Here is a 24,650-nt window from a genome sequence, read left to right as displayed (position 1 = left end):
AGCATACGGGAGAAAGGGGCGCCCAGTATGGAATATATGCTTAGTTTTTGCATGGGATGACGGGTGCGATCATACCAGCACTAATGCACCGGATCCCATCAGAACTCCGAAATTAAACGTGCTTGGGCGAGAGTAGTACTAAGATGGGTGACCTCTTGGGAAGTCCTCATGTTGCACCCCCAAAATTTTTGCAACGTGTATTTTTTAATTATTTAATTTTTTTTTCACCATGGCGTGCACGTTTTCGAGGCGGGCCCAAACTTTTTTGCAACGTGCATTTTTTAATTATTTAATTTTTTTTTTCACCATGGCGTGCACGTTTTCGAGGCGGGGGTCAGTGTTTGGGGTCCGGGGGCTTGTGCATGCACGTGAAGGATGAGCATACGGGAGAAAGGGGCGCCCAGTATGGAATATATGCTTAGTTTTTGCATGGGATGACGGGTGCGATCATACCAGCACTAATGCACCGGATCCCATCAGAACACCGAAGTTAAACGTGCTTGGGCGAGAGTAGTACTAAGATGGGTGACCTCTTGGGAAGTCCTCGTGTTGCACCCCCAAACTTTTTTGCAACGTGCATTTTTTAATTATTTAATTTTTTTTTCACCATGGCGTGCACGTTTACGAGGCGGGGTCAGTGTTTGGGGTCCGGGGGCTTGTGCATGCACGTGAAGGATGAGCATACGGGAGAAAGGGGCGCCCAGTATGGAATATATGCTTAGTTTTTGCATGGGATGACGGGTGCGATCATACCAGCACTAATGCACCGGATCCCATCAGAACTCCGAAGTGAAACGTACTTGGGCGAAAGTAGTACTAAGATGGGTGACCTCTTGGGAAGTCCTCGTGTTGCACCCCCAAACTTTTTTGCAACGTGCATTTTTTAATTATTTAATTTTTTTTTCACCATGGCGTGCACGTTTTCGAGGCGGACCCAAACTTTTTTGCAACGTGCATTTTTTAATTATTTAATTTTTTTTCACCATGGCGTGCACGTTTTCGAGGCGGGGGTCAGTGTTTGGGGTCCGGGGGCTTGTGCATGCACGTGAAGGATGAGCATACGGGAGAAAGGGGCGCCCAGTATGGAATATATGCTTAGTTTTTGCATGGGATGACGGGTGCGATCATACCAGCACTAATGCACCAGATCCCATCAGAACTCCGAAGTCAAACGTGCTTGGGCGAGAGTAGTACTAAGATGGGTGACCTCTTGGGAAGTCCTCGTGTTGCACCCCCAAACTTTTTTGCAACGTGCATTTTTTAATTATTTAATTTTTTTTCACCATGGCGTGCACGTTTTCGAGGCGGGCCCAAACTTTTTTACAACGTGCATTTTTTAATTATTTAATTTTTTTTTTCACCATGGCGTGCACGTTTTCGAGGCGAGGGTCAGTGTTTGGGGTCCGGGGGCTTGTGCATGCACGTGAAGGATGAGCATACGGGAGAAAGGGGCGCCCAGTATGGAATATATGCTTAGTTTTTGCATGGGATGACGGGTGCGATCATACCAGCACTAATGCACCGGATCCCATCAGAACTCCGAAATTAAACGTGCTTGGGCGAGAGTAGTACTAAGATGGGTGACCTCTTGGGAAGTCCTCGTGTTGCACCCCCAAAATTTTTGCAACGTGTATTTTTTAATTATTTATTTTTTTTTTCACCATGGCGTGCACGTTTTCGAGGCGGGCCCAAACTTTTTTGCAACGTGCATTTTTTAATTATTTAATTTTTTTTTTCACCATGGCGTGCACGTTTTCGAGGCGGGGGTCAGTGTTTGGGGTCCGGGGGCTTGTGCATGCACGTGAAGGATGAGCATACGGGAGAAAGGGGCGCCCAGTATGGAATATATGCTTTGTTTTTGCATGGGATGACGGGTGCGATCATACCAGCACTAATGCACCGGATCCCATCAGAACTCCGAAATTAAACGTGCTTGGGCGAGAGTAGTACTAAGATGGGTGACCTCTTGGGAAGTCCTCATGTTGCACCCCCAAAATTTTTGCAACGTGTATTTTTTAATTATTTAATTTTTTTTTCACCATGGCGTGCACGTTTTCGAGGCGGGCCCAAACTTTTTTGCAACGTGCATTTTTTAATTATTTAATTTTTTTTTTCACCATGGCGTGCACGTTTTCGAGGCGGGGGTCAGTGTTTGGGGTCCGGGGGCTTGTGCATGCACGTGAAGGATGAGCATACGGGAGAAAGGGGCGCCCAGTATGGAATATATGCTTAGTTTTTGCATGGGATGACGGGTGCGATCATACCAGCACTAATGCACCGGATCCCATCAGAACACCGAAGTTAAACGTGCTTGGGCGAGAGTAGTACTAAGATGGGTGACCTCTTGGGAAGTCCTCGTGTTGCACCCCCAAACTTTTTTGCAACGTGCATTTTTTAATTATTTAATTTTTTTTTCACCATGGCGTGCACGTTTACGAGGCGGGGTCAGTGTTTGGGGTCCGGGGGCTTGTGCATGCACGTGAAGGATGAGCATACGGGAGAAAGGGGCGCCCAGTATGGAATATATGCTTAGTTTTTGCATGGGATGACGGGTGCGATCATACCAGCACTAATGCACCGGATCCCATCAGAACTCCGAAGTGAAACGTACTTGGGCGAAAGTAGTACTAAGATGGGTGACCTCTTGGGAAGTCCTCGTGTTGCACCCCCAAACTTTTTTGCAACGTGCATTTTTTAATTATTTAATTTTTTTTTCACCATGGCGTGCACGTTTTCGAGGCGGACCCAAACTTTTTTGCAACGTGCATTTTTTAATTATTTATATTTTTTTCACCATGGCGTGCACGTTTTCGAGGCGGGGGTCAGTGTTTGGGGTCCGGGGGCTTGTGCATGCACGTGAAGGATGAGCATACGGGAGAAAGGGGCGCCCAGTATGGAATATATGCTTAGTTTTTGCATGGGATGACGGGTGCGATCATACCAGCACTAATGCACCAGATCCCATCAGAACTTCGAAGTTAAACGTGCTTGGGCGAGAGTAGTACTAAGATGGGTGACCTCTTGGGAAGTCCTCGTGTTGCACCCCCAAACTTTTTTGCAACGTGCATTTTTTAATTATTTAATTTTTTTTTCACCATGGCGTGCACGTTTTCGAGGCGGGCCCAAACTTTTTTGCAACGTGCATTTTTTAATTATTTAATTGTTTTTTTCACCATGGCGTGCACGTTTTCGAGGCGGGGGTCAGTGTTTGGGGTCCGGGGGCTTGTGCATGCACGTGAAGGATGAGCATACGGGAGAAAGGGGCGCCTAGTATGGAATATATGCTTAGTTTTTGCATGGGATGACGGGTGCGATCATACCAGCACTAATGCACCGGATCCCATCAGAACTCCGAAGATAAACGTGCTTGGGCGAGAGTAGTACTAAGATGGGTGACCTCTTGGGAAGTCCTTGTGTTGCACCCCCAAACTTTTTTGCAACGTGCATTTTTTAATTATTTAATTTTTTTTTCACCATGGCGTGCACGTTTTCGAGGCGGGCCCAAACTTTTTTGCAACGTGCATTTTTTAATTATTTAATTTTTTTTTTCACCATGGCGTGCACGTTTTCGAGTCGGGGGTCAGTGTTTGGGGTCCGGGGGCTTGTGCATGCACGTGAAGGATGAGCATACGGGAGAAAGGGGCGCCCAGTATGGAATATATGCTTAGTTTTTGCATGGGATGACGGGTGCGATCATACCAGCACTAATGCACCGGATCCTATCAGAACTCTGAAGTTAAACATGCTTGGGCGAGAGTAGTACTAAGATGGGTGACCTCTTGGGAAGTCCTCGTGTTGGACCCCCAAACTTTTTTGCAACGTGCATTTTTTAATTATTTAATTTTTTTTTTCACCATGGCGTGCACGTTTTCGAGGCGGGGGTCAGTGTTTGGGGTCCGGGGGCTTGTGCATGCACGTGAAGGATGAGCATACGGGAGAAAGGGGCGCCCAGTATGGAATATATGCTTAGTTTTTGCATGGGATGACGGGTGCGATCATACCAGCACTAGTGCACCTGATCCCATCAGAACTCAGAAGTTAAACGTGCTTGGGCGAGAGTAGTACTAAGATGGGTGACCTCTTGGGAAGTCCTCGTGTTGCACTCCCAAACTTTTTTGCAACGTGCATTTTTTAATTATTTAATTTTTTTTTCACCATGGCGTGCACGTTTTCGAGGCGGGCCCAAACTTTTTTGCAACGTGCATTTTTTAATTATTTAATTTTTTTTTCACCATGGCGTGCACGTTTTCGAGGCGGGGGTCAGTGTTTGGGGTCCGGGGGCTTGTGCATGCACGTGAAGGATGAGCATACGGGAGAAAGGGGCGCCCAGTATGGAATATATGCTTAGTTTTTGCATGGGATGATGGGTGCGATCATACCAGCACTAATGCACCGGATCCCATCAGAACTCCGAAGTTAAATGTGCTTGGGCGAGAGTAGTACTAAGATGGGTGACCTCTTGGGAAGTCCTCGTGTTGCACCCCCAAACTTTTTTGCAACGTGCATTTTTTAATTATTTAATTTTTTTTTTCACCATGGCGTGCACGTTTTCGAGGCGGGGGTCAGTGTTTGGGGTCCGGGGGCTTGTGCATGCACGTGAAGGATGAGCATACGGGAGAAAGGGGCGCCCAGTATGGAATATATGCTTAGTTTTTGCATGTGATGACGGGTGCTATCATACCAGCACTAATGCACCGGATCCCATCAGAACTCCGAAGTTAAACGTGCTTGGGCGAGAGTAGTACTAAGATGGGTGACCTCTTGGGAAGTCCTCGTGTTGCACTCCCAAAATTTTTTGCAACGTGCATTTTTTACTTATTTAATTTTTTTTTCACCATGGCGTGCACGTTTTCGAGGCGGGCCCAAACTTTTTTGCAACGTGCATTTTTTAATTATTTAATTTTTTTTTTCACCATGGCGTGGACGTTTTCGAGGCGGGGGTCAGTGTTTGGGGTCCGGGGGCTTGTGCATGCACGTGAAGGATGAGCATACGGGAGAAAGGGGCGCCCAGTATGGAATATATGCTTAGTTTTTGCATGGGATGAAGGGTGCGATCATACCAGCACTAATGCACCGGATCCCATCAGAACTCCGAAGTGAAACGTGCTTGGGTGGGAGTAGTACTAAGATGGGTGACCTCTTGGGAAGTCCTCGTGTTGCACCCCCAAACTTTTTTGCAACGTGCATTTTTTAATTATTTAATTTTTTTTTCACCATGGCGTGCACGTTTTCGAGGCGGGCCCAAACTTTTTTGCAACGTGCATTTTTTAATTATTTAATTTTTTTTTTCACCATGGCGTGCACGTTTTCGAAGCGGGGGTCAGTGTTTGGGGTCCGGGGGCTTGTGCATGCACGTGAAGGATGAGCATACGGGAGAAAGGGGCGCCCAGTATGGAATATATGCTTAGTTTTTGCATGGGAAGATGGGTGCGATCATACCAGCACTAATGCACCGGATCCCATCAGAACTCCGAAATTAAACGTGCTTGGGCGAGAGTAGTACTAAGATGGGTGACCTCTTGGGAAGTCCTCGTGTTGCACCCCCAAAATTTTTGCAACGTGTATTTTTTTATTATTTAATTTTTTTTTTCACCATGGCGTGCACGTTTTCGAGGCGGGCCCAAACTTTTTTGCAACGTGCATTTTTTAATTATTTAATTTTTTTTTTCACCATGGCGTGCACGTTTTCGAGGCGGGGGTCAGTGTTTGGGGTCCGGGGGCTTGTGCATGCACGTGAAGGATGAGCATACGGGAGAAAGGGGCGCCCAGTATGGAATATATGCTTAGTTTTTGCATGGGATGAAGGGTGCGATCATACCAGCACTAATGCACCGGATCCCATCAGAACTCCGAAGTGAAACGTGCCTGGGTGAGAGTAGTACTAAGATGGGTGACCTCTTGGGAAGTCCTCGTGTTGCACCCCCAAATTTTTTTGCAACGTGCATTTTTTAATTATTTAATTTTTTTTTCACCATGGCGTGCACGTTTTCGAGGCGGGTCCAAACTTTTTTGCAACGTGCATTTTTTAATTATTTAATTTTTTTTTCACCATGGCGTGCACGTTTTCGAGGCGGGGGTCAGTGTTTGGGGTCCGGGGGCTTGTGCATGCACGTGAAGGATGAGCATACGGGAGAAAGGGGCGCCCAGTATGGAATATATGCTTAGTTTTTGCATGGGATGACGGGTGCGATCATACCAGCACTAATGCACCGGATCCCATCAGAACTCCGAAATTAAACGTGCTTGGGCGAGAGTAGTACTAAGATGGGTGACCTCTTGGGAAGTCCTCGTGTTGCACCCCCAAAATTTTTGCAACGTGTATTTTTTAATTATTTAATTTTTTTTTCACCATGGCGTGCACGTTTTCGAGGCGGGCCCAAACTTTTTTGCAACGTGCATTTTTTAATTATTTAATTTTTTTTTTCACCATGGCGTGGACGTTTTCGAGGCAGGGGTCAGTGTTTGGGGTCCGGGGGCTTGTGCATGCACGTGAAGGATGAGCATACGGGAGAAAGGGGCGCCCAGTATGGAATATATGCTTAGTTTTTGCATGGGATGAAGGGTGCGATCATACCAGCACTAATGCACCGGATCCCATCAGAACTCCGAAGTGAAACGTGCTTGGGTGAGAGTAGTACTAAGATGGGTGACCTCTTGGGAAGTCCTCGTGTTGCACCCCCAAACTTTTTTGCAACGTGCATTTTTTAATTATTTAATTTTTTTTTCACCATGGCGTGCACGTTTTCGAGGCGGGCCCAAACTTTTTTGCAACGTGCATTTTTTAATTATTTAATTTTTTTTTTCACCATGGCGTGCACGTTTTCGAGGCGGGGGTCAGTGTTTGGGGTCCGGGGGCTTGTGCATGCACGTGAAGGATGAGCATACGGGAGAAAAGGGCGCCCAGTATGGAATATATGCTTAGTTTTTGCATGGGAAGACGGGTGCGATCATACCAGCACTAATGCACCGGATCCCATCAGAACTCCGAAATTAAACGTGCTTGGGCGAGAGTAGTACTAAGATGGGTGACCTCTTGGGAAGTCCTCGTGTTGCACCCCCAAAATTTTTGCAACGTGTATTTTTTTATTATTTAATTTTTTTTTCACCATGGCGTGCACGTTTTCGAGGCGGGCCCAAACTTTTTTGCAACGTGCATTTTTTAATTATTTAATTTTTTTTTTCACCATGGCGTGCACGTTTTCGAGGCGGGGGTCAGTGTTTGGGGTCCGGGGGCTTGTGCATGCACGTGAAGGATGAGCATACGGGAGAAAGGGGCGCCCAGTATGGAATATATGCTTAGTTTTTGCATGGGATGAAGGGTGCGATCATACCAGCACTAATGCACCGGATCCCATCAGAACTCCGAAGTTAAACGTGCCTGGGTGAGAGTAGTACTAAGATGGGTGACCTCTTGGGAAGTCCTCGTGTTGCACCCCCAAATTTTTTTGCAACGTGCATTTTTTAATTATTTAATTTTTTTTTCACCATGGCGTGCACGTTTTCGAGGCGGGCCCAAACTTTTTTGCAACGTGCATTTTTTAATTATTTAATTTTTTTTTCACCATGGCGTGCACGTTTTCGAGGCGGGGGTCAGTGTTTGGGGTCCGGGGGCTTGTGCATGCACGTGAAGGATGAGCATACGGGAGAAAGGGGCGCCCAGTATGGAATATATGCTTAGTTTTTGCATGGGATGACGGGTGCGATCATACCAGCACTAATGCACCGGATCCCATCAGAACTCCGAAATTAAACGTGCTTGGGCGAGAGTAGTACTAAGATGGGTGACCTCTTGGGAAGTCCTCGTGTTGCACCCCCAAAATTTTTGCAACGTGTATTTTTTAATTATTTAATTTTTTTTTCACCATGGCGTGGACGTTTTCGAGGCGGGCCCAAACTTTTTTGCAACGTGCATTTTTTAATTATTTAATTTTTTTTTTCACCATGGCGTGCACGTTTTCGAGGCGGGGGTCAGTGTTTGGGGTCCGGGGGCTTGTGCATGCACGAGAAGGATGAGCATACGGGAGAAAGGGGCGCCCAGTATGGAATATATGCTTAGTTTTTGCATGGGATGAAGGGTGCGATCATACCAGCACTAATGCACCGGATCCCATCAGAACTCCGAAGTGAAACGTGCTTGGGTGAGAGTAGTACTAAGATGGGTGACCTCTTGGGAAGTCCTCGTGTTGCACCCCCAAACTTTTTTGCAACGTGCATTTTTTAATTATTTAATTTTTTTTTCACCATGGCGTGCACGTTTTCGAGGCGGGCCCAAACTTTTTTGCAACGTGCATTTTTTAATTATTTAATTTTTTTTTTCACCATGGCGTGCACGTTTTCGAGGCGGGGGTCAGTGTTTGGGGTCCGGGGGCTTGTGCATGCACGTGAAGGATGAGCATACGGGAGAAAGGGGCGCCCAGTATGGAATATATGCTTAGTTTTTGCATGGGAAGACGGGTGCGATCATACCAGCACTAATGCACCGGATCCCATCAGAACTCCGAAATTAAACGTGCTTGGGCGAGAGTAGTACTAAGATGGGTGACCTCTTGGGAAGTCCTCGTGTTGCACCCCCAAAATTTTTGCAACGTGTATTTTTTTACTATTTAATTTTTTTTTCACCATGGCGTGCACGTTTTCGAGGCGGGCCCAAACTTTTTTGCAACGTGCATTTTTTAATTATTTAATTTTTTTTTTCACCATGGCGTGCACGTTTTCGAGGCGGGGGTCAGTGTTTGGGGTCCGGGGGCTTGTGCATGCACGTGAAGGATGAGCATACGGGAGAAAGGGGCGCCCAGTATGGAATATATGCTTAGTTTTTGCATGGGATGACAGGTGCGATCATACCAGCACTAATGCACCGGATCCCATCAGAACTCCGAAGTTAAACGTGCTTGGGCGAGAGTAGTACTAAGATGGGTGACCTCTTGGGAAGTCCTCGTGTTGCAACCCCAAACTTTTTTGCAACGTGCATTTTTTAATTATTTAATTTTTTTTTTCACCATGGCGTGCACGTTTACGAGGCGGGGTCAGTGTTTGGGGTCCGGGGGCTTGTGCATGAACGTGAAGGATGAGCATACGGGAGAAAGGGGCGCCCAGTATGGAATATATGCTTAGTTTTTGCATGGGATGACGGGTGCGATCATACCAGCACTAATGCACCGGATCCCATCAGAACTCCGAAGTTAAACGTGCTAGGGCGAGAGTAGTACTAAGATGGGTGACCTCTTGGGAAGTCCTCGTGTTGCACCCCCAAACTTTTTTGCTACGTGCATTTTTTAATTATTTAATTTTTTTTTCACCATGGCGTGCACGTTTTCGAGGCGGGCCCAAAGTTTTTTGCAACGTGCATTTTTTAATTATTTAATTTTTTTTTCACCATGGCGTGCACGTTTTCGAGGCGGGGGTCAGTGTTTGGGGTCCGGGGGCTTGTGCATGCACGTGAAGGATGAGCATACGGGAGAAAGGGGCGCCCAGTATGGAATATATGCTTAGTTTTTGCATGGGATGAAGGGTGCGATCATACCAGCACTAATCCACCGGATCCCATCAGAACTCCGAAGTTAAACGTGCTTGGGTGAGAGTAGTACTAAGATGGGTGACCTCTTGGGAAGTCCTCGTGTTGCACCCCCAAACTTTTTTGCAACGTGCATTTTTTAATTATTTAATTTTTTTTTTCACCATGGCGTGCACGTTTTCGAGGCGGGGGTCAGTGTTTGGGGTCCGGGGGCTTGTGCATGCACGTGAAGGATGAGCATACGGGAGAAAGGGGCGCCCAGTATGGAATATATACTTAGTTTTTGCATGGGATGAAGGGTGCGATCATACCAGCACTAATGCACCGGATCCCATCAGAACTCCAAAGTTAAACGTGCTTGGGTGAGAGTAGTACTAAGATGGGTGACCTCTTGGGAAGTCCTCGTGTTGCACCCCCAAACTTTTTTGCAACGTGCATTTTTTAATTATTTAATTTTTTTTTCACCATGGCGTGCACGTTTTCGAGGCGGGCCCAAACTTTTTTGCAACGTGCATTTTTTAATTATTTAATTTTTTTTTTCACCATGGCGTGCACGTTTTCGAGGCGGGGGTCAGTGTTTGGGGTCCGGGGGCTTGTGCATGCACGTGAAGGATGAGCATACGGGAGAAAGGGGCGCCCAGTATGGAATATATGCTTAGTTTTTGCATGGGATGAAGGGTGCGATCATACCAGCACTAATGCACCGGATCCCATCAGAACTCCGAAGTTAAACGTGCCTGGGTGAGAGTAGTACTAAGATGGGTGACCTCTTGGGAAGTCCTCGTGTTGCACCCCCAAATTTTTTTGCAACGTGCATTTTTTAATTATTTAATTTTTTTTTCACCATGGCGTGCACGTTTTCGAGGCGGGCCCAAACTTTTTTGCAACGTGCATTTTTTAATTATTTAATTTTTTTTTCACCATGGCGTGCACGTTTTCGAGGCGGGGGTCAGTGTTTGGGGTCCGGGGGCTTGTGCATGCACGTGAAGGATGAGCATACGGGAGAAAGGGGCGCCCAGTATGGAATATATGCTTAGTTTTTGCATGGGATGACGGGTGCGATCATACCAGCACTAATGCACCGGATCCCATCAGAACTCCGAAATTAAACGTGCTTGGGCGAGAGTAGTACTAAGATGGGTGACCTCTTGGGAAGTCCTCGTGTTGCACCCCCAAAATTTTTGCAACGTGTATTTTTTAATTATTTAATTTTTTTTTCACCATGGCGTGGACGTTTTCGAGGCGGGCCCAAACTTTTTTGCAACGTGCATTTTTTAATTATTTAATTTTTTTTTTCACCATGGCGTGCACGTTTTCGAGGCGGGGGTCAGTGTTTGGGGTCCGGGGGCTTGTGCATGCACGTGAAGGATGAGCATACGGGAGAAAGGGGCGCCCAGTATGGAATATATGCTTAGTTTTTGCATGGGATGAAGGGTGCGATCATACCAGCACTAATGCACCGGATCCCATCAGAACTCCGAAGTGAAACGTGCTTGGGTGAGAGTAGTACTAAGATGGGTGACCTCTTGGGAAGTCCTCGTGTTGCACCCCCAAACTTTTTTGCAACGTGCATTTTTTAATTATTTAATTTTTTTTTCACCATGGCGTGCACGTTTTCGAGGCGGGCCCAAACTTTTTTGCAACGTGCATTTTTTAATTATTTAATTTTTTTTTTCACCATGGCGTGCACGTTTTCGAGGCGGGGGTCAGTGTTTGGGGTCCGGGGGCTTGTGCATGCACGTGAAGGATGAGCATACGGGAGAAAGGGGCGCCCAGTATGGAATATATGCTTAGTTTTTGCATGGGAAGACGGGTGCGATCATACCAGCACTAATGCACCGGATCCCATCAGAACTCCGAAATTAAACGTGCTTGGGCGAGAGTAGTACTAAGATGGGTGACCTCTTGGGAAGTCCTCGTGTTGCACCCCCAAAATTTTTGCAACGTGTATTTTTTTACTATTTAATTTTTTTTTCACCATGGCGTGCACGTTTTCGAGGCGGGCCCAAACTTTTTTGCAACGTGCATTTTTTAATTATTTAATTTTTTTTTTCACCATGGCGTGCACGTTTTCGAGGCGGGGGTCAGTGTTTGGGGTCCGGGGGCTTGTGCATGCACGTGAAGGATGAGCATACGGGAGAAAGGGGCGCCCAGTATGGAATATATGCTTAGTTTTTGCATGGGATGACAGGTGCGATCATACCAGCACTAATGCACCGGATCCCATCAGAACTCCGAAGTTAAACGTGCTTGGGCGAGAGTAGTACTAAGATGGGTGACCTCTTGGGAAGTCCTCGTGTTGCAACCCCAAACTTTTTTGCAACGTGCATTTTTTAATTATTTAATTTTTTTTTTCACCATGGCGTGCACGTTTACGAGGCGGGGTCAGTGTTTGGGGTCCGGGGGCTTGTGCATGAACGTGAAGGATGAGCATACGGGAGAAAGGGGCGCCCAGTATGGAATATATGCTTAGTTTTTGCATGGGATGACGGGTGCGATCATACCAGCACTAATGCACCGGATCCCATCAGAACTCCGAAGTTAAACGTGCTTGGGCGAGAGTAGTACTAAGATGGGTGACCTCTTGGGAAGTCCTCGTGTTGCACCCCCAAAATTTTTGCAACGTGTATTTTTTTACTATTTAATTTTTTTTTCACCATGGCGTGCACGTTTTCGAGGCGGGCCCAAACTTTTTTGCAACGTGCATTTTTTAATTATTTAATTTTTTTTTTCACCATGGCGTGCACGTTTTCGAGGCGGGGGTCAGTGTTTGGGGTCCGGGGGCTTGTGCATGCACGTGAAGGATGAGCATACGGGAGAAAGGGGCGCCCAGTATGGAATATATGCTTAGTTTTTGCATGGGATGACAGGTGCGATCATACCAGCACTAATGCACCGGATCCCATCAGAACTCCGAAGTTAAACGTGCTTGGGCGAGAGTAGTACTAAGATGGGTGACCTCTTGGGAAGTCCTCGTGTTGCAACCCCAAACTTTTTTGCAACGTGCATTTTTTAATTATTTAATTTTTTTTTTCACCATGGCGTGCACGTTTACGAGGCGGGGTCAGTGTTTGGGGTCCGGGGGCTTGTGCATGAACGTGAAGGATGAGCATACGGGAGAAAGGGGCGCCCAGTATGGAATATATGCTTAGTTTTTGCATGGGATGACAGGTGCGATCATACCAGCACTAATGCACCGGATCCCATCAGAACTCCGAAGTTAAACGTGCTTGGGCGAGAGTAGTACTAAGATGGGTGACCTCTTGGGAAGTCCTCGTGTTGCAACCCCAAACTTTTTTGCAACGTGCATTTTTTAATTATTTAATTTTTTTTTTCACCATGGCGTGCACGTTTACGAGGCGGGGTCAGTGTTTGGGGTCCGGGGGCTTGTGCATGAACGTGAAGGATGAGCATACGGGAGAAAGGGGCGCCCAGTATGGAATATATGCTTAGTTTTTGCATGGGATGACGGGTGCGATCATACCAGCACTAATGCACCGGATCCCATCAGAACTCCGAAGTTAAACGTGCTTGGGCGAGAGTAGTACTAAGATGGGTGACCTCTTGGGAAGTCCTCGTGTTGCACCCCCAAACTTTTTTGCTACGTGCATTTTTTAATTATTTAATTTTTTTTTCACCATGGCGTGCACGTTTTCGAGGCGGGCCCAAAGTTTTTTGCAACGTGCATTTTTTAATTATTTAATTTTTTTTTCACCATGGCGTGCACGTTTTCGAGGCGGGGGTCAGTGTTTGGGGTCCGGGGGCTTGTGCATGCACGTGAAGGATGAGCATACGGGAGAAAGGGGCGCCCAGTATGGAATATATGCTTAGTTTTTGCATGGGATGAAGGGTGCGATCATACCAGCACTAATCCACCGGATCCCATCAGAACTCCGAAGTTAAACGTGCTTGGGTGAGAGTAGTACTAAGATGGGTGACCTCTTGGGAAGTCCTCGTGTTGCACCCCCAAACTTTTTTGCAACGTGCATTTTTTAATTATTTAATTTTTTTTTTCACCATGGCGTGCACGTTTTCGAGGCGGGGGTCAGTGTTTGGGGTCCGGGGGCTTGTGCATGCACGTGAAGGATGAGCATACGGGAGAAAGGGGCGCCCAGTATGGAATATATACTTAGTTTTTGCATGGGATGAAGGGTGCGATCATACCAGCACTAATGCACCGGATCCCATCAGAACTCCAAAGTTAAACGTGCTTGGGTGAGAGTAGTACTAAGATGGGTGACCTCTTGGGAAGTCCTCGTGTTGCACCCCCAAACTTTTTTGCAACGTGCATTTTTTAATTATTTAATTTTTTTTTCACCATGGCGTGCACGTTTTCGAGGCGGGCCCAAACTTTTTTGCAACGTGCATTTTTTAATTATTTAATTTTTTTTTTCACCATGGCGTGCACGTTTTCGAGGCGGGGGTCAGTGTTTGGGGTCCGGGGGCTTGTGCATGCACGTGAAGGATGAGCATACGGGAGAAAGGGGCGCCCAGTATGGAATATATGCTTAGTTTTTGCATGGGATGACGGGTGCGATCATACCAGCACTAATGCACCGGATCCCATCAGAACTCCGAAATTAAACGTGCTTGGGCGAGAGTAGTACTAAGATGGGTGACCTCTTGGGAAGTCCTCGTGTTGCACCCCCAAAATTTTTGCAACGTGTATTTTTTAATTATTTAATTTTTTTTTCACCATGGCGTGCACGTTTTCGAGGCGGGCCCAAACTTTTTTGCAACGTGCATTTTTTAATTATTTAATTTTTTTTTTCACCATGGCGTGCACGTTTTCGAGGCGGGGGTCAGTGTTTGGGGTCCGGGGGCTTGTGCATGCACGTGAAGGATGAGCATACGGGAGAAAGGGGCGCCCAGTATGGAATATATGCTTAGTTTTTGCATGGCATGACGGGTGCGATCATACCAGCACTAATGCACCGGATCCCATCAGAACTCCGAAATTAAACGTGCTTGGGCGAGAGTAGTACTAAGATGGGTGACGTCTTGGGAAGTCCTCATGTTGCACCCCCAAAATTTTTGCAACGTGTATTTTTTAATTATTTAATTTTTTTTTCACCATGGCGTGCACGTTTTCGAGGCGGGCCCAAACTTTTTTGCAACGTGCATTTTTTAATTATTTAATTTTTTTTTTCACCATGGCGTGCACGTTTTCGAGGCGGGGGTCAGTGTTTGGGGTCCGGGGGCTTGTGCATGCACGTGAAGGATGAGCATACGGGAGAAAGGGGCGCCCAGTATGGAATATATGCTTAGTTTTTGCATGGGATGACGGGTGCGATCATACCAGCACTAATGCACCGGATCCCATCAGAACACCGAAGTTAAACGTGCTTGGGCGAGAGTAGTACTAAGATGGGTGACCTCTTGGGAAGTCCTCGTGTTGCACCCCCAAACTTTTTTGCAACGTGCATTTTTTAATTATTTAATTTTTTTTTCACCATGGCGTGCACGTTTACGAGGCGGGGTCAGTGTTTGGGGTCCGGGGGCTTGTGCATGCACGTGAAGGATGAGCATACGGGAGAAAGGGGCGCCCAGTATGGAATATATCCTTAGTTTTTGCATGGGATGACGGGTGCGATCATACCAGCACTAATGCACCGGATCCCATCAGAACTCCGAAGTGAAACGTACTTGGGCGAAAGTAGTACTAAGATGGGTGACCTCTTGGGAAGTCCTCGTGTTGCACCCCCAAACTTTTTTGCAACGTGCATTTTTTAATTATTTAATTTTTTTTTCACCATGGCGTGCACGTTTTCGAGGCGGACCCAAACTTTTTTGCAACGTGCATTTTTTAATTATTTAATTTTTTTTCACCATGGCGTGCACGTTTTCGAGGCGGGCCCAAACTTTTTTGCAACGTGCATTTTTTAATTATTTAATTTTTTTTTCACCATGGCGTGCACGTTTTCGAGGCGGGGGTCAGTGTTTGGGGTCCGGGGGCTTGTGCATGCACGTGAAGGATGAGCATACGGGAGAAAGGGGCGCCCAGTATGGAATATATGCTTAGTTTTTGCATGGGATGAAGGGTGCGATCATACCAGCACTAATGCACCGGATCCCATCAGAACTCCGAAGTGAAACGTGCTTGGGTGAGAGTAGTACTAAGATGGGTGACCTCTTGGGAAGTCCTCGTGTTGCACCCCCAAACTTTTTTGCTACGTGCATTTTTTAATTATTTAATTTTTTTTTCACCATGGCGTGCACGTTTTCGAGGCGGGCCCAAAGTTTTTTGCAACGTGCATTTTTTAATTATTTAATTTTTTTTTCACCATGGCGTGCACGTTTTCGAGGCGGGGGTCAGTGTTTGGGGTCCGGGGGCTTGTGCATGCACGTGAAGGATGAGCATACGGGAGAAAGGGGCGCCCAGTATGGAATATATGCTTAGTTTTTGCATGGGATGAAGGGTGCGATCATACCAGCACTAATCCACCGGATCCCATCAGAACTCCGAAGTTAAACGTGCTTGGGTGAGAGTAGTACTAAGATGGGTGACCTCTTGGGAAGTCCTCGTGTTGCACCCCCAAACTTTTTTGCAACGTGCATTTTTTAATTATTTAATTTTTTTTTTCACCATGGCGTGCACGTTTTCGAGGCGGGGGTCAGTGTTTGGGGTCCGGGGGCTTGTGCATGCACGTGAAGGATGAGCATACGGGAGAAAGGGGCGCCCAGTATGGAATATATACTTAGTTTTTGCATGGGATGAAGGGTGCGATCATACCAGCACTAATGCACCGGATCCCATCAGAACTCCAAAGTTAAACGTGCTTGGGTGAGAGTAGTACTAAGATGGGTGACCTCTTGGGAAGTCCTCGTGTTGCACCCCCAAACTTTTTTGCAACGTGCATTTTTTAATTATTTAATTTTTTTTTCACCATGGCGTGCACGTTTTCGAGGCGGGCCCAAACTTTTTTGCAACGTGCATTTTTTAATTATTTAATTTTTTTTTTCACCATGGCGTGCACGTTTTCGAGGCGGGGGTCAGTGTTTGGGGTCCGGGGGCTTGTGCATGCACGTGAAGGATGAGCATACGGGAGAAAGGGGCGCCCAGTATGGAATATATGCTTAGTTTTTGCATGGGATGACGGGTGCGATCATACCAGCACTAATGCACCGGATCCCATCAGAACTCCGAAATTAAACGTGCTTGGGCGAGAGTAGTACTAAGATGGGTGACCTCTTGGGAAGTCCTCGTGTTGCACCCCCAAAATTTTTGCAACGTGTATTTTTTAATTATTTAATTTTTTTTTCACCATGGCGTGCACGTTTTCGAGGCGGGCCCAAACTTTTTTGCAACGTGCATTTTTTAATTATTTAATTTTTTTTTTCACCATGGCGTGCACGTTTTCGAGGCGGGGGTCAGTGTTTGGGGTCCGGGGGCTTGTGCATGCACGTGAAGGATGAGCATACGGGAGAAAGGGGCGCCCAGTATGGAATATATGCTTAGTTTTTGCATGGCATGACGGGTGCGATCATACCAGCACTAATGCACCGGATCCCATCAGAACTCCGAAATTAAACGTGCTTGGGCGAGAGTAGTACTAAGATGGGTGACGTCTTGGGAAGTCCTCATGTTGCACCCCCAAAATTTTTGCAACGTGTATTTTTTAATTATTTAATTTTTTTTTCACCATGGCGTGCACGTTTTCGAGGCGGGCCCAAACTTTTTTGCAACGTGCATTTTTTAATTATTTAATTTTTTTTTTTCACCATGGCGTGCACGTTTTCGAGGCGGGGGTCAGTGTTTGGGGTCCGGGGGCTTGTGCATGCACGTGAAGGATGAGCATACGGGAGAAAGGGGCGCCCAGTATGGAATATATGCTTAGTTTTTGCATGGGATGACGGGTGCGATCATACCAGCACTAATGCACCGGATCCCATCAGAACACCGAAGTTAAACGTGCTTGGGCGAGAGTAGTACTAAGATGGGTGACCTCTTGGGAAGTCCTCGTGTTGCACCCCCAAACTTTTTTGCAACGTGCATTTTTTAATTATTTAATTTTTTTTTCACCATGGCGTGCACGTTTACGAGGCGGGGTCAGTGTTTGGGGTCCGGGGGCTTGTGCATGCACGTGAAGGATGAGCATACGGGAGAAAGGGGCGCCCAGTATGGAATATATGCTTAGTTTTTGCATGGGATGACGGGTGCGATCATACCAGCACTAATGCACCGGATCCCATCAGAACTCCGAAGTGAAACGTACTTGGGCGAAAGTAGTACTAAGATGGGTGACCTCTTGGGAAGTCCTCGTGTTGCACCCCCAAACTTTTTTGCAACGTGCATTTTTTAATTATTTAATTTTTTTTTCACCATGGCGTGCACGTTTTCGAGGCGGACCCAAACTTTTTTGCAACGTGCATTTTTTAATTATTTAATTTTTTTTCACCATGGCGTGCACGTTTTCGAGGCGGGCCCAAACTTTTTTGCAACGTGCATTTTTTAATTATTTAATTTTTTTTTCACCATGGCGTGCACGTTTTCGAGGCGGGGGTCAGTGTTTGGGGTCCGGGGGCTTGTGCATGCACGTGAAGGATGAGCATACGGGAGAAAGGGGCGCCCAGTATGGAATATATGCTTAGTTTTTGCATGGGATGAAGGGTGCGATCATACCAGCACTAATGCACCGGATCCCATCAGAACTCCGAAGTGAAACGTGCTTGGGTGAGAGTAGTACTAAGATGGGTGACCTCTTGGGAAGTCCTCGTGTTGCACCCCCAAACTTTTTTGCAACGTGCATTTTTTAATTATTTAATTTTTTTTTCACCATGGCGTGCACGTTTTCGAGGCGGGCCCAAACTTTTTTGCAACGTGCATTTTTTAATTATTTAATTTTTTTTTTCACCATGGCGTGCACGTTTTCGAGGCGGGGGTCAGTGTTTGGGGTCCGGGGGCTTGTGCATGCACGTGAAGGATGAGCATACGGGAGAAAGGGGCGCCCAGTATGGAATATATGCTTAGTTTTTGCATGGGAAGACGGGTGCGATCATACCAGCACTAATGCACCGGATCCCATCAGAACTCCGAAATTAAACGTGCTTGGGCGAGAGTAGTACTAAGATGGGTGACCTCTTGGGAAGTCCTCGTGTTGCACCCCCAAAATTTTTGCAACGTGTATTTTTTTACTATTTAATTTTTTTTTCACCATGGCGTGCACGTTTTCGAGGCGGGCCCAAACTTTTTTGCAACGTGCATTTTTTAATTATTTAATTTTTTTTTTCACCATGGCGTGCACGTTTTCGAGGCGGGGGTCAGTGTTTGGGGTCCGGGGGCTTGTGCATGCACGTGAAGGATGAGCATACGGGAGAAAGGGACGCCCAGTATGGAATATATGCTTAGTTTTTGCATGGGATGAAGGGTGCGATCATACCAGCACTAATGCACCGGATCCCATCAGAACTCCGAAGTGAAACGTGCTTGGGTGAGAGTAGTACTAAGATGGGTGACCTCTTGGGAAGTCCTCGTGTTGCACCCCCAAACTTTTTTGCAACGTGCATTTTTTAATTATTTAATTTTTTTTTCACCATGGCGTGCACGTTTTCGAGGCGGGCCCAAACTTTTTTGCAACGTGCATTTTTTAATTATTTAATTTTTTTTTTCACCATGGCGTGCACGTTTTCGAGGCGGGGGTCAGTGTTTGGGGTCCGGGGGCTTGTGCATGCACGTGAAGGATGAGCATACGGGAGAAAGGGGCGCCCAGTATGGAATATATGCTTAGTTTTTGCATGGGATGACGGGTGCGATCATACCAGCACTAATGCACCGGATCCCATCAGAACACCGAAGTTAAACGTGCTTGGGCGAGAGTAGTACTAAGATGGGTGACCTCTTGGGAAGTCCTCGTGTTGCACCCCCAAACTTTTTTGCAACGTGCATTTTTTAATTATTTAATTTTTTTTTCACCATGGCGTGCACGTTTACGAGGCGGGGTCAGTGTTTGGGGTCCGGGGGCTTGTGCATGCACGTGAAGGATGAGCATACGGGAGAAAGGGGCGCCCAATATGGAATATATGCTTAGTTTTTGCATGGGATGACGGGTGCGATCATACCAGCACTAATGCACCGGATCCCATCAGAACTCCGAAGTGAAACGTACTTGGGCGAAAGTAGTACTAAGATGGGTGACCTCTTGGGAAGTCCTCGTGTTGCACCCCCAAACTTTTTTGCAACGTGCATTTTTTAATTATTTAATTTTTTTTTCACCATGGCGTGCACGTTTTCGAGGCGGACCCAAACTTTTTTGCAACGTGCATTTTTTAATTATTTAATTTTTTTTCACCATGGCGTGCACGTTTTCGAGGCGGGCCCAAACTTTTTTGCAACGTGCATTTTTTAATTATTTAATTTTTTTTTCACCATGGCGTGCACGTTTTCGAGGCGGGGGTCAGTGTTTGGGGTCCGGGGGCTTGTGCATGCACGTGAAGGATGAGCATACGGGAGAAAGGGGCGCCCAGTATGGAATATATGCTTAGTTTTTGCATGGGATGAAGGGTGCGATCATACCAGCACTAATGCACCGGATCCCATCAGAACTCCGAAGTGAAACGTGCTTGGGTGAGAGTAGTACTAAGATGGGTGACCTCTTGGGAAGTCCTCGTGTTGCACCCCCAAACTTTTTTGCAACGTGCATTTTTTAATTATTTAATTTTTTTTTCACCATGGCGTGCACGTTTTCGAGGCGGGCCCAAACTTTTTTGCAACGTGCATTTTTTAATTATTTAATTTTTTTTTTCACCATGGCGTGCACGTTTTCGAGGCGGGGGTCAGTGTTTGGGGTCCGGGGGCTTGTGCATGCACGTGAAGGATGAGCATACGGGAGAAAGGGGCGCCCAGTATGGAATATATGCTTAGTTTTTGCATGGGAAGACGGGTGCGATCATACCAGCACTAATGCACCGGATCCCATCAGAACTCCGAAATTAAACGTGCTTGGGCGAGAGTAGTACTAAGATGGGTGACCTCTTGGGAAGTCCTCGTGTTGCACCCCCAAAATTTTTGCAACGTGTATTTTTTTACTATTTAATTTTTTTTTCACCATGGCGTGCACGTTTTCGAGGCGGGCCCAAACTTTTTTGCAACGTGCATTTTTTAATTATTTAATTTGTTTTTTTCACCATGGCGTGCACGTTTTCGAGGCGGGGGTCAGTGTTTGGGGTCCGGGGGCTTGTGCATGCACGTGAAGGATGAGCATACGGGAGAAAGGGGCGCCCAGTATGGAATATATGCTTAGTTTTTGCATGGGATGACAGGTGCGATCATACCAGCACTAATGCACCGGATCCCATCAGAACTCCGAAGTTAAACGTGCTTGGGCGAGAGTAGTACTAAGATGGGTGACCTCTTGGGAAGTCCTCGTGTTGCAACCCCAAACTTTTTTGCAACGTGCATTTTTTAATTATTTAATTTTTTTTTTCACCATGGCGTGCACGTTTACGAGGCGGGGTCAGTGTTTGGGGTCCGGGGGCTTGTGCATGAACGTGAAGGATGAGCATACGGGAGAAAGGGGCGCCCAGTATGGAATATATGCTTAGTTTTTGCATGGGATGACGGGTGCGATCATACCAGCACTAATGCACCGGATCCCATCAGAACTCCGAAGTTAAACGTGCTTGGGCGAGAGTAGTACTAAGATGGGTGACCTCTTGGGAAGTCCTCGTGTTGCACCCCCAAACTTTTTTGCTACGTGCATTTTTTAATTATTTAATTTTTTTTTCACCATGGCGTGCACGTTTTCGAGGCGGGCCCAAAGTTTTTTGCAACGTGCATTTTTTAATTATTTAATTTTTTTTTCACCATGGCGTGCACGTTTTCGAGGCGGGGGTCAGTGTTTGGGGTCCGGGGGCTTGTGCATGCACGTGAAGGATGAGCATACGGGAGAAAGGGGCGCCCAGTATGGAATATATGCTTAGTTTTTGCATGGGATGAAGGGTGCGATCATACCAGCACTAATGCACCGGATCCCATCAGAACTCCGAAGTTAAACGTGCTTGGGTGAGAGTAGTACTAAGATGGGTGACCTCTTGGGAAGTCCTCGTGTTGCACCCCCAAACTTTTTTGCAACGTGCATTTTTTAATTATTTAATTTTTTTTTTCACCATGGCGTGCACGTTTTCGAGGCGGGGGTCAGTGTTTGGGGTCCGGGGGCTTGTGCATGCACGTGAAGGATGAGCATACGGGAGAAAGGGGCGCCCAGTATGGAATATATACTTAGTTTTTGCATGGGATGAAGGGTGCGATCATACCAGCACTAATGCACCGGATCCCATCAGAACTCCAAAGTTAAACGTGCTTGGGTGAGAGTAGTACTAAGATGGGTGACCTCTTGGGAAGTCCTCGTGTTGCACCCCCAAACTTTTTTGCAACGTGCATTTTTTAATTATTTAATTTTTTTTTCACCATGGCGTGCACGTTTTCGAGGCGGGCCCAAACTTTTTTGCAACGTGCATTTTTTAATTATTTAATTTTTTTTTTCACCATGGCGTGCACGTTTTCGAGGCGGGGGTCAGTGTTTGGGGTCCGGGGCCTTGTGCATGCACGTGAAGGATGAGCATACGGGAGAAAGGGGCGCCCAGTATGGAATATATGCTTAGTTTTTGCATGGGATGACGGGTGCGATCATACCAGCACTAATGCACCGGATCCCATCAGAACTCCGAAATTAAACGTGCTTGGGCGAGAGTAGTACTAAGATGGGTGACCTCTTGGGAAGTCCTCGTGTTGCACCCCCAAAATTTTTGCAACGTGTATTTTTTAATTATTTAATTTTTTTTTCACCATGGCGTGCACGTTTTCGAGGCGGGCCCAAACTTTTTTGCAACGTGCATTTTTTAATTATTTAATTTTTTTTTTCACCATGGCGTGCACGTTTTCGAGGCGGGGGTCAGTGTTTGGGGTCCGGGGGCTTGTGCATGCACGTGAAGGATGAGCATACGGGAGAAAGGGGCGCCCAGTATGGAATATATGCTTAGTTTTTGCATGGGATGACGGGTGCGATCATACCAGCACTAATGCACCGGATCCCATCAGAACTCCGAAATTAAACGTGCTTGGGCGAGAGTAGTACTAAGATGGGTGACGTCTTGGGAAGTCCTCATGTTGCACCCCCAAAATTTTTGCAACGTGTATTTTTTAATTATTTAATTTTTTTTTCACCATGGCGTGCACGTTTTCGAGGCGGGCCCAAACTTTTTTGCAACGTGCATTTTTTAATTATTTAATTTTTTTTTTCACCATGGCGTGCACGTTTTCGAGGCGGGGGTCAGTGTTTGGGGTCCGGGGGCTTGTGCATGCACGTGAAGGATGAGCATACGGGAGAAAGGGGCGCCCAGTATGGAATATATGCTTAGTTTTTGCATGGGATGACGGGTGCGATCATACCAGCACTAATGCACCGGATCCCATCAGAACACCGAAGTTAAACGTGCTTGGGCGAGAGTAGTACTAAGATGGGTGACCTCTTGGGAAGTCCTCGTGTTGCACCCCCAAACTTTTTTGCAACGTGCATTTTTTAATTATTTAATTTTTTTTTCACCATGGCGTGCACGTTTACGAGGCGGGGTCAGTGTTTGGGGTCCGGGGGCTTGTGCATGCACGTGAAGGATGAGCATACGGGAGAAAGGGGCGCCCAGTATGGAATATATGCTTAGTTTTTGCATGGGATGACGGGTGCGATCATACCAGCACTAATGCACCGGATCCCATAAGAACTCCGAAGTGAAACGTACTTGGGCGAAAGTAGTACTAAGATGGGTGACCTCTTGGGAAGTCCTCGTGTTGCACCCCCAAACTTTTTTGCAACGTGCATTTTTTAATTATTTAATTTTTTTTTCACCATGGCGTGCACGTTTTCGAGGCGGACCCATACTTTTTTGCAACGTGCATTTTTTAATTATTTAATTTTTTTTCACCATGGCGTGCACGTTTTCGAGGCGGGCCCAAACTTTTTTGCAACGTGCATTTTTTAATTATTTAATTTTTTTTTCACCATGGCGTGCACGTTTTCGAGGCGGGGGTCAGTGTTTGGGGTCCGGGGGCTTGTGCATGCACGTGAAGGATGAGCATACGGGAGAAAGGGGCGCCCAGTATGGAATATATGCTTAGTTTTTGCATGGGATGACGGGTGCGATCATACCAGCACTAATGCACCGGATCCCATCAGAACTCCGAAGTTAAACGTGCTTGGGCGAGAGTAGTACTAAGATGGGTGACCTCTTGGGAAGTCCTCGTGTTGCACCCCCAAACTTTTTTGCTACGTGCATTTTTTAATTATTTAATTTTTTTTTCACCATGGCGTGCACGTTTTCGAGGCGGGCCCAAAGTTTTTTGCAACGTGCATTTTTTAATTATTTAATTTTTTTTTCACCATGGCGTGCACGTTTTCGAGGCGGGGGTCAGTGTTTGGGGTCCGGGGGCTTGTGCATGCACGTGAAGGATGAGCATACGGGAGAAAGGGGCGCCCAGTATGGAATATATGCTTAGTTTTTGCATGGGATGAAGGGTGCGATCATACCAGCACTAATGCACCGGATCCCATCAGAACTCCGAAGTTAAACGTGCTTGGGTGAGAGTAGTACTAAGATGGGTGACCTCTTGGGAAGTCCTCGTGTTGCACCCCCAAACTTTTTTGCAACGTGCATTTTTTAATTATTTAATTTTTTTTTTCACCATGGCGTGCACGTTTTCGAGGCGGGGGTCAGTGTTTGGGGTCCGGGGGCTTGTGCATGCACGTGAAGGATGAGCATACGGGAGAAAGGGGCGCCCAGTATGGAATATATACTTAGTTTTTGCATGGGATGAAGGGTGCGATCATACCAGCACTAATGCACCGGATCCCATCAGAACTCCAAAGTTAAACGTGCTTGGGTGAGAGTAGTACTAAGATGGGTGACCTCTTGGGAAGTCCTCGTGTTGCACCCCCAAACTTTTTTGCAACGTGCATTTTTTAATTATTTAATTTTTTTTTCACCATGGCGTGCACGTTTTCGAGGCGGGCCCAAACTTTTTTGCAACGTGCATTTTTTAATTATTTAATTTTTTTTTTCACCATGGCGTGCACGTTTTCGAGGCGGGGGTCAGTGTTTGGGGTCCGGGGGCTTGTGCATGCACGTGAAGGATGAGCATACGGGA

The 24,650-nt window shown here is 46.6% G+C and overlaps 68 non-coding genes across 68 annotated transcripts; all 68 read left to right on the top strand.

Annotated features, from left to right (window-relative positions):
• Positions 1 to 61: 61 nt before the first annotated feature.
• Positions 62 to 180, top strand: LOC136215221 (5S ribosomal RNA). Its single transcript, XR_010682268.1, has one exon. It is a non-coding gene; the product is annotated as a 5S ribosomal RNA (ribosomal RNA).
• A 259-nt stretch (positions 181 to 439) lies between these two features.
• LOC136214231 (5S ribosomal RNA) lies at positions 440 to 558 on the top strand. The gene has a single exon (XR_010681327.1). It is a non-coding gene; the product is annotated as a 5S ribosomal RNA (ribosomal RNA).
• Positions 559 to 739: 181 nt separating this feature from the next.
• LOC136215291 (5S ribosomal RNA) lies at positions 740 to 858 on the top strand. The gene has a single exon (XR_010682336.1). It is a non-coding gene; the product is annotated as a 5S ribosomal RNA (ribosomal RNA).
• Positions 859 to 1,116: 258 nt separating this feature from the next.
• On the top strand, positions 1,117 to 1,235 carry LOC136214111 (5S ribosomal RNA). The gene has a single exon (XR_010681208.1). It is a non-coding gene; the product is annotated as a 5S ribosomal RNA (ribosomal RNA).
• Positions 1,236 to 1,494: 259 nt separating this feature from the next.
• Positions 1,495 to 1,613, top strand: LOC136213683 (5S ribosomal RNA). Its single transcript, XR_010680782.1, has one exon. It is a non-coding gene; the product is annotated as a 5S ribosomal RNA (ribosomal RNA).
• Positions 1,614 to 1,872: 259 nt separating this feature from the next.
• LOC136215220 (5S ribosomal RNA) lies at positions 1,873 to 1,991 on the top strand. The gene has a single exon (XR_010682267.1). It is a non-coding gene; the product is annotated as a 5S ribosomal RNA (ribosomal RNA).
• Positions 1,992 to 2,250: 259 nt separating this feature from the next.
• LOC136214230 (5S ribosomal RNA) lies at positions 2,251 to 2,369 on the top strand. The gene has a single exon (XR_010681326.1). It is a non-coding gene; the product is annotated as a 5S ribosomal RNA (ribosomal RNA).
• A 181-nt stretch (positions 2,370 to 2,550) lies between these two features.
• On the top strand, positions 2,551 to 2,669 carry LOC136215289 (5S ribosomal RNA). Its single transcript, XR_010682334.1, has one exon. It is a non-coding gene; the product is annotated as a 5S ribosomal RNA (ribosomal RNA).
• Positions 2,670 to 2,927: 258 nt separating this feature from the next.
• Positions 2,928 to 3,046, top strand: LOC136214562 (5S ribosomal RNA). Its single transcript, XR_010681642.1, has one exon. It is a non-coding gene; the product is annotated as a 5S ribosomal RNA (ribosomal RNA).
• Positions 3,047 to 3,306: 260 nt separating this feature from the next.
• Positions 3,307 to 3,425, top strand: LOC136213824 (5S ribosomal RNA). The gene has a single exon (XR_010680924.1). It is a non-coding gene; the product is annotated as a 5S ribosomal RNA (ribosomal RNA).
• Positions 3,426 to 3,685: 260 nt separating this feature from the next.
• On the top strand, positions 3,686 to 3,804 carry LOC136215730 (5S ribosomal RNA). The gene has a single exon (XR_010682763.1). It is a non-coding gene; the product is annotated as a 5S ribosomal RNA (ribosomal RNA).
• Positions 3,805 to 3,987: 183 nt separating this feature from the next.
• On the top strand, positions 3,988 to 4,106 carry LOC136213405 (5S ribosomal RNA). The gene has a single exon (XR_010680519.1). It is a non-coding gene; the product is annotated as a 5S ribosomal RNA (ribosomal RNA).
• Positions 4,107 to 4,365: 259 nt separating this feature from the next.
• On the top strand, positions 4,366 to 4,484 carry LOC136211978 (5S ribosomal RNA). Its single transcript, XR_010679159.1, has one exon. It is a non-coding gene; the product is annotated as a 5S ribosomal RNA (ribosomal RNA).
• Positions 4,485 to 4,667: 183 nt separating this feature from the next.
• On the top strand, positions 4,668 to 4,786 carry LOC136213509 (5S ribosomal RNA). The gene has a single exon (XR_010680616.1). It is a non-coding gene; the product is annotated as a 5S ribosomal RNA (ribosomal RNA).
• A 260-nt stretch (positions 4,787 to 5,046) lies between these two features.
• Positions 5,047 to 5,165, top strand: LOC136214284 (5S ribosomal RNA). The gene has a single exon (XR_010681378.1). It is a non-coding gene; the product is annotated as a 5S ribosomal RNA (ribosomal RNA).
• A 260-nt stretch (positions 5,166 to 5,425) lies between these two features.
• On the top strand, positions 5,426 to 5,544 carry LOC136213682 (5S ribosomal RNA). The gene has a single exon (XR_010680781.1). It is a non-coding gene; the product is annotated as a 5S ribosomal RNA (ribosomal RNA).
• A 260-nt stretch (positions 5,545 to 5,804) lies between these two features.
• Positions 5,805 to 5,923, top strand: LOC136214448 (5S ribosomal RNA). The gene has a single exon (XR_010681534.1). It is a non-coding gene; the product is annotated as a 5S ribosomal RNA (ribosomal RNA).
• A 259-nt stretch (positions 5,924 to 6,182) lies between these two features.
• Positions 6,183 to 6,301, top strand: LOC136213681 (5S ribosomal RNA). The gene has a single exon (XR_010680780.1). It is a non-coding gene; the product is annotated as a 5S ribosomal RNA (ribosomal RNA).
• A 259-nt stretch (positions 6,302 to 6,560) lies between these two features.
• Positions 6,561 to 6,679, top strand: LOC136214085 (5S ribosomal RNA). The gene has a single exon (XR_010681182.1). It is a non-coding gene; the product is annotated as a 5S ribosomal RNA (ribosomal RNA).
• A 260-nt stretch (positions 6,680 to 6,939) lies between these two features.
• LOC136213680 (5S ribosomal RNA) lies at positions 6,940 to 7,058 on the top strand. The gene has a single exon (XR_010680779.1). It is a non-coding gene; the product is annotated as a 5S ribosomal RNA (ribosomal RNA).
• Positions 7,059 to 7,317: 259 nt separating this feature from the next.
• LOC136213564 (5S ribosomal RNA) lies at positions 7,318 to 7,436 on the top strand. Its single transcript, XR_010680667.1, has one exon. It is a non-coding gene; the product is annotated as a 5S ribosomal RNA (ribosomal RNA).
• A 259-nt stretch (positions 7,437 to 7,695) lies between these two features.
• Positions 7,696 to 7,814, top strand: LOC136213678 (5S ribosomal RNA). Its single transcript, XR_010680777.1, has one exon. It is a non-coding gene; the product is annotated as a 5S ribosomal RNA (ribosomal RNA).
• Positions 7,815 to 8,073: 259 nt separating this feature from the next.
• On the top strand, positions 8,074 to 8,192 carry LOC136214084 (5S ribosomal RNA). The gene has a single exon (XR_010681181.1). It is a non-coding gene; the product is annotated as a 5S ribosomal RNA (ribosomal RNA).
• A 260-nt stretch (positions 8,193 to 8,452) lies between these two features.
• On the top strand, positions 8,453 to 8,571 carry LOC136213677 (5S ribosomal RNA). Its single transcript, XR_010680776.1, has one exon. It is a non-coding gene; the product is annotated as a 5S ribosomal RNA (ribosomal RNA).
• A 259-nt stretch (positions 8,572 to 8,830) lies between these two features.
• On the top strand, positions 8,831 to 8,949 carry LOC136214261 (5S ribosomal RNA). Its single transcript, XR_010681357.1, has one exon. It is a non-coding gene; the product is annotated as a 5S ribosomal RNA (ribosomal RNA).
• Positions 8,950 to 9,131: 182 nt separating this feature from the next.
• Positions 9,132 to 9,250, top strand: LOC136211652 (5S ribosomal RNA). Its single transcript, XR_010678848.1, has one exon. It is a non-coding gene; the product is annotated as a 5S ribosomal RNA (ribosomal RNA).
• Positions 9,251 to 9,509: 259 nt separating this feature from the next.
• Positions 9,510 to 9,628, top strand: LOC136214120 (5S ribosomal RNA). The gene has a single exon (XR_010681217.1). It is a non-coding gene; the product is annotated as a 5S ribosomal RNA (ribosomal RNA).
• Positions 9,629 to 9,811: 183 nt separating this feature from the next.
• Positions 9,812 to 9,930, top strand: LOC136214494 (5S ribosomal RNA). Its single transcript, XR_010681578.1, has one exon. It is a non-coding gene; the product is annotated as a 5S ribosomal RNA (ribosomal RNA).
• Positions 9,931 to 10,190: 260 nt separating this feature from the next.
• LOC136213563 (5S ribosomal RNA) lies at positions 10,191 to 10,309 on the top strand. The gene has a single exon (XR_010680666.1). It is a non-coding gene; the product is annotated as a 5S ribosomal RNA (ribosomal RNA).
• A 259-nt stretch (positions 10,310 to 10,568) lies between these two features.
• LOC136213676 (5S ribosomal RNA) lies at positions 10,569 to 10,687 on the top strand. Its single transcript, XR_010680775.1, has one exon. It is a non-coding gene; the product is annotated as a 5S ribosomal RNA (ribosomal RNA).
• A 259-nt stretch (positions 10,688 to 10,946) lies between these two features.
• On the top strand, positions 10,947 to 11,065 carry LOC136214083 (5S ribosomal RNA). The gene has a single exon (XR_010681180.1). It is a non-coding gene; the product is annotated as a 5S ribosomal RNA (ribosomal RNA).
• Positions 11,066 to 11,325: 260 nt separating this feature from the next.
• Positions 11,326 to 11,444, top strand: LOC136213675 (5S ribosomal RNA). Its single transcript, XR_010680774.1, has one exon. It is a non-coding gene; the product is annotated as a 5S ribosomal RNA (ribosomal RNA).
• Positions 11,445 to 11,703: 259 nt separating this feature from the next.
• LOC136214260 (5S ribosomal RNA) lies at positions 11,704 to 11,822 on the top strand. Its single transcript, XR_010681356.1, has one exon. It is a non-coding gene; the product is annotated as a 5S ribosomal RNA (ribosomal RNA).
• A 182-nt stretch (positions 11,823 to 12,004) lies between these two features.
• Positions 12,005 to 12,123, top strand: LOC136211283 (5S ribosomal RNA). The gene has a single exon (XR_010678493.1). It is a non-coding gene; the product is annotated as a 5S ribosomal RNA (ribosomal RNA).
• Positions 12,124 to 12,382: 259 nt separating this feature from the next.
• On the top strand, positions 12,383 to 12,501 carry LOC136214259 (5S ribosomal RNA). Its single transcript, XR_010681355.1, has one exon. It is a non-coding gene; the product is annotated as a 5S ribosomal RNA (ribosomal RNA).
• A 182-nt stretch (positions 12,502 to 12,683) lies between these two features.
• On the top strand, positions 12,684 to 12,802 carry LOC136214258 (5S ribosomal RNA). Its single transcript, XR_010681354.1, has one exon. It is a non-coding gene; the product is annotated as a 5S ribosomal RNA (ribosomal RNA).
• A 182-nt stretch (positions 12,803 to 12,984) lies between these two features.
• LOC136211281 (5S ribosomal RNA) lies at positions 12,985 to 13,103 on the top strand. Its single transcript, XR_010678492.1, has one exon. It is a non-coding gene; the product is annotated as a 5S ribosomal RNA (ribosomal RNA).
• Positions 13,104 to 13,362: 259 nt separating this feature from the next.
• Positions 13,363 to 13,481, top strand: LOC136214119 (5S ribosomal RNA). Its single transcript, XR_010681216.1, has one exon. It is a non-coding gene; the product is annotated as a 5S ribosomal RNA (ribosomal RNA).
• Positions 13,482 to 13,664: 183 nt separating this feature from the next.
• LOC136214493 (5S ribosomal RNA) lies at positions 13,665 to 13,783 on the top strand. The gene has a single exon (XR_010681577.1). It is a non-coding gene; the product is annotated as a 5S ribosomal RNA (ribosomal RNA).
• A 260-nt stretch (positions 13,784 to 14,043) lies between these two features.
• On the top strand, positions 14,044 to 14,162 carry LOC136213674 (5S ribosomal RNA). The gene has a single exon (XR_010680773.1). It is a non-coding gene; the product is annotated as a 5S ribosomal RNA (ribosomal RNA).
• A 259-nt stretch (positions 14,163 to 14,421) lies between these two features.
• LOC136215695 (5S ribosomal RNA) lies at positions 14,422 to 14,540 on the top strand. Its single transcript, XR_010682729.1, has one exon. It is a non-coding gene; the product is annotated as a 5S ribosomal RNA (ribosomal RNA).
• Positions 14,541 to 14,799: 259 nt separating this feature from the next.
• On the top strand, positions 14,800 to 14,918 carry LOC136214228 (5S ribosomal RNA). Its single transcript, XR_010681325.1, has one exon. It is a non-coding gene; the product is annotated as a 5S ribosomal RNA (ribosomal RNA).
• Positions 14,919 to 15,099: 181 nt separating this feature from the next.
• On the top strand, positions 15,100 to 15,218 carry LOC136215288 (5S ribosomal RNA). Its single transcript, XR_010682333.1, has one exon. It is a non-coding gene; the product is annotated as a 5S ribosomal RNA (ribosomal RNA).
• Positions 15,219 to 15,553: 335 nt separating this feature from the next.
• Positions 15,554 to 15,672, top strand: LOC136214082 (5S ribosomal RNA). The gene has a single exon (XR_010681179.1). It is a non-coding gene; the product is annotated as a 5S ribosomal RNA (ribosomal RNA).
• A 259-nt stretch (positions 15,673 to 15,931) lies between these two features.
• On the top strand, positions 15,932 to 16,050 carry LOC136214118 (5S ribosomal RNA). Its single transcript, XR_010681215.1, has one exon. It is a non-coding gene; the product is annotated as a 5S ribosomal RNA (ribosomal RNA).
• A 183-nt stretch (positions 16,051 to 16,233) lies between these two features.
• Positions 16,234 to 16,352, top strand: LOC136214491 (5S ribosomal RNA). The gene has a single exon (XR_010681575.1). It is a non-coding gene; the product is annotated as a 5S ribosomal RNA (ribosomal RNA).
• A 260-nt stretch (positions 16,353 to 16,612) lies between these two features.
• LOC136213672 (5S ribosomal RNA) lies at positions 16,613 to 16,731 on the top strand. The gene has a single exon (XR_010680772.1). It is a non-coding gene; the product is annotated as a 5S ribosomal RNA (ribosomal RNA).
• A 259-nt stretch (positions 16,732 to 16,990) lies between these two features.
• Positions 16,991 to 17,109, top strand: LOC136215694 (5S ribosomal RNA). The gene has a single exon (XR_010682728.1). It is a non-coding gene; the product is annotated as a 5S ribosomal RNA (ribosomal RNA).
• A 260-nt stretch (positions 17,110 to 17,369) lies between these two features.
• Positions 17,370 to 17,488, top strand: LOC136214227 (5S ribosomal RNA). Its single transcript, XR_010681324.1, has one exon. It is a non-coding gene; the product is annotated as a 5S ribosomal RNA (ribosomal RNA).
• A 181-nt stretch (positions 17,489 to 17,669) lies between these two features.
• Positions 17,670 to 17,788, top strand: LOC136215287 (5S ribosomal RNA). The gene has a single exon (XR_010682332.1). It is a non-coding gene; the product is annotated as a 5S ribosomal RNA (ribosomal RNA).
• A 335-nt stretch (positions 17,789 to 18,123) lies between these two features.
• Positions 18,124 to 18,242, top strand: LOC136214081 (5S ribosomal RNA). The gene has a single exon (XR_010681178.1). It is a non-coding gene; the product is annotated as a 5S ribosomal RNA (ribosomal RNA).
• Positions 18,243 to 18,502: 260 nt separating this feature from the next.
• Positions 18,503 to 18,621, top strand: LOC136213671 (5S ribosomal RNA). The gene has a single exon (XR_010680771.1). It is a non-coding gene; the product is annotated as a 5S ribosomal RNA (ribosomal RNA).
• A 259-nt stretch (positions 18,622 to 18,880) lies between these two features.
• On the top strand, positions 18,881 to 18,999 carry LOC136214079 (5S ribosomal RNA). Its single transcript, XR_010681176.1, has one exon. It is a non-coding gene; the product is annotated as a 5S ribosomal RNA (ribosomal RNA).
• A 260-nt stretch (positions 19,000 to 19,259) lies between these two features.
• Positions 19,260 to 19,378, top strand: LOC136214226 (5S ribosomal RNA). Its single transcript, XR_010681323.1, has one exon. It is a non-coding gene; the product is annotated as a 5S ribosomal RNA (ribosomal RNA).
• A 181-nt stretch (positions 19,379 to 19,559) lies between these two features.
• Positions 19,560 to 19,678, top strand: LOC136215286 (5S ribosomal RNA). Its single transcript, XR_010682331.1, has one exon. It is a non-coding gene; the product is annotated as a 5S ribosomal RNA (ribosomal RNA).
• Positions 19,679 to 20,013: 335 nt separating this feature from the next.
• On the top strand, positions 20,014 to 20,132 carry LOC136214078 (5S ribosomal RNA). Its single transcript, XR_010681175.1, has one exon. It is a non-coding gene; the product is annotated as a 5S ribosomal RNA (ribosomal RNA).
• A 260-nt stretch (positions 20,133 to 20,392) lies between these two features.
• Positions 20,393 to 20,511, top strand: LOC136213670 (5S ribosomal RNA). Its single transcript, XR_010680770.1, has one exon. It is a non-coding gene; the product is annotated as a 5S ribosomal RNA (ribosomal RNA).
• A 260-nt stretch (positions 20,512 to 20,771) lies between these two features.
• LOC136214257 (5S ribosomal RNA) lies at positions 20,772 to 20,890 on the top strand. Its single transcript, XR_010681353.1, has one exon. It is a non-coding gene; the product is annotated as a 5S ribosomal RNA (ribosomal RNA).
• A 182-nt stretch (positions 20,891 to 21,072) lies between these two features.
• LOC136211280 (5S ribosomal RNA) lies at positions 21,073 to 21,191 on the top strand. Its single transcript, XR_010678491.1, has one exon. It is a non-coding gene; the product is annotated as a 5S ribosomal RNA (ribosomal RNA).
• A 259-nt stretch (positions 21,192 to 21,450) lies between these two features.
• On the top strand, positions 21,451 to 21,569 carry LOC136213187 (5S ribosomal RNA). The gene has a single exon (XR_010680313.1). It is a non-coding gene; the product is annotated as a 5S ribosomal RNA (ribosomal RNA).
• Positions 21,570 to 21,752: 183 nt separating this feature from the next.
• On the top strand, positions 21,753 to 21,871 carry LOC136214490 (5S ribosomal RNA). Its single transcript, XR_010681574.1, has one exon. It is a non-coding gene; the product is annotated as a 5S ribosomal RNA (ribosomal RNA).
• Positions 21,872 to 22,131: 260 nt separating this feature from the next.
• LOC136213669 (5S ribosomal RNA) lies at positions 22,132 to 22,250 on the top strand. The gene has a single exon (XR_010680769.1). It is a non-coding gene; the product is annotated as a 5S ribosomal RNA (ribosomal RNA).
• A 259-nt stretch (positions 22,251 to 22,509) lies between these two features.
• LOC136215693 (5S ribosomal RNA) lies at positions 22,510 to 22,628 on the top strand. The gene has a single exon (XR_010682727.1). It is a non-coding gene; the product is annotated as a 5S ribosomal RNA (ribosomal RNA).
• Positions 22,629 to 22,887: 259 nt separating this feature from the next.
• Positions 22,888 to 23,006, top strand: LOC136214225 (5S ribosomal RNA). Its single transcript, XR_010681322.1, has one exon. It is a non-coding gene; the product is annotated as a 5S ribosomal RNA (ribosomal RNA).
• A 181-nt stretch (positions 23,007 to 23,187) lies between these two features.
• On the top strand, positions 23,188 to 23,306 carry LOC136215537 (5S ribosomal RNA). Its single transcript, XR_010682576.1, has one exon. It is a non-coding gene; the product is annotated as a 5S ribosomal RNA (ribosomal RNA).
• A 335-nt stretch (positions 23,307 to 23,641) lies between these two features.
• On the top strand, positions 23,642 to 23,760 carry LOC136211279 (5S ribosomal RNA). The gene has a single exon (XR_010678490.1). It is a non-coding gene; the product is annotated as a 5S ribosomal RNA (ribosomal RNA).
• Positions 23,761 to 24,019: 259 nt separating this feature from the next.
• On the top strand, positions 24,020 to 24,138 carry LOC136213186 (5S ribosomal RNA). The gene has a single exon (XR_010680312.1). It is a non-coding gene; the product is annotated as a 5S ribosomal RNA (ribosomal RNA).
• Positions 24,139 to 24,321: 183 nt separating this feature from the next.
• Positions 24,322 to 24,440, top strand: LOC136214489 (5S ribosomal RNA). The gene has a single exon (XR_010681573.1). It is a non-coding gene; the product is annotated as a 5S ribosomal RNA (ribosomal RNA).
• Positions 24,441 to 24,650: the final 210 nt, after the last annotated feature.

The sequence above is a fragment of the Euphorbia lathyris genome, chromosome 1, assembly GCF_963576675.1.
Source record: "Euphorbia lathyris chromosome 1, ddEupLath1.1, whole genome shotgun sequence".
NCBI lineage: Eukaryota > Viridiplantae > Streptophyta > Magnoliopsida > Malpighiales > Euphorbiaceae > Euphorbia > Euphorbia lathyris.
The sequence above is the reverse complement of the archived record's forward strand: the minus strand, read 5'-3'. Positions and strand labels throughout refer to the sequence as shown.